This window comes from Myotis davidii, unplaced genomic scaffold (genome assembly GCF_000327345.1).
Source record: "Myotis davidii unplaced genomic scaffold, ASM32734v1 scaffold1715, whole genome shotgun sequence".
NCBI classification, from domain to species: domain Eukaryota; kingdom Metazoa; phylum Chordata; class Mammalia; order Chiroptera; family Vespertilionidae; genus Myotis; species Myotis davidii.
In genome coordinates, this window is record NW_006286233.1 from 51,188 (window position 1) to 51,692 (window position 505).

The window sequence follows — 505 nt, forward strand, 5'->3', positions numbered from 1 at the left end:
TTCAGGGGGCAGACGCTCAATGCAGGAGCTGCCCCTGGTGGTCATTGTGCTCCCACAGGGGGAGTTCTGCTCAGCCACAAGTCAGGCTGATGGCTACTCGTACAGTGTTGGTGGTGGGAGCCACACTCGCCTCCTCAGTAGCACTAAGGATGTTCGACTGCAGCTTAGGCCTGCTCCCTGCTGGCAAGTGGACATCCCCCGAGGGCTCCTGGGCTGCCAGAGGGATGTCTGACTGCCAGCTTAGGCCCGATCCCCTGGGGAGTGGGCCTAAGCTAGCAGGTGGTCATCCCCCAAGGGGTCCCAGACTGCGAGAGGGTACAGGCTGGGCTGAAGGACCCCTGTGCACTGAGCCTCTAGTATTAAAAACACCAATCTTTCACAAAATCTTCCAAAAATATAGAGAGCATTTTTCAACTGATTTTATGAGACCAGTATTATACTTATACCCAAACTACATAAAGACATCACAAGAAAAGAAAGCTACAGACCAAATCCCTTATCAATA